The following is a 483-nucleotide window of genomic DNA, read 5'->3' as shown; positions in this document are numbered from 1 at the left end:
ATATATATATATATATATATATATATATATATATATATATAAATTAGATTGGAGCCTGGTGTTGTCATCTGGTTTCACCAGTCCTCAGTCAAATCGTCCAACCCATGCTAGCATGGAAAGCGGACGTTAAACGATGATGATGATGATGATGATGATGACGATGATATATATATACATATGTATATGTACATACATACATATATATGTGTGTATGTGTGTGTGTATATGGAGAGAGATAGACATAGATATGTATATATACATACACATATATACACACTAACCATTTCAAGAGTAATAACAACAACAACAATAATAATAATTATAATTATAATCATATATATATGAACATGAGTGTGTGTGTGTGTGTGTGCATGTGTATGTATATGAGTGCTTGTGTGTTTGTGAATATATACATACATACATATATGTATATATATATATATATATATATATATATATATATATATATATATATATATATAT

The 483-nt window shown here is 25.7% G+C and overlaps 1 protein-coding gene across 1 annotated transcript in view; it reads left to right on the top strand.

Annotated features, from left to right (window-relative positions):
- LOC106875566 (dentin sialophosphoprotein) overlaps positions 1–483 on the top strand; it is a 287,625-nt gene that overhangs the window by 273,536 nt on the left and 13,606 nt on the right. The gene's annotated exons all lie outside the window — the stretch shown is intronic.

The sequence above is a fragment of the Octopus bimaculoides genome, chromosome 16 (assembly GCF_001194135.2).
Source record: "Octopus bimaculoides isolate UCB-OBI-ISO-001 chromosome 16, ASM119413v2, whole genome shotgun sequence".
Taxonomy (NCBI): Eukaryota; Metazoa; Mollusca; class Cephalopoda; order Octopoda; family Octopodidae; genus Octopus; species Octopus bimaculoides.
This window is presented reverse-complemented; position numbering and strand designations above follow the sequence as displayed.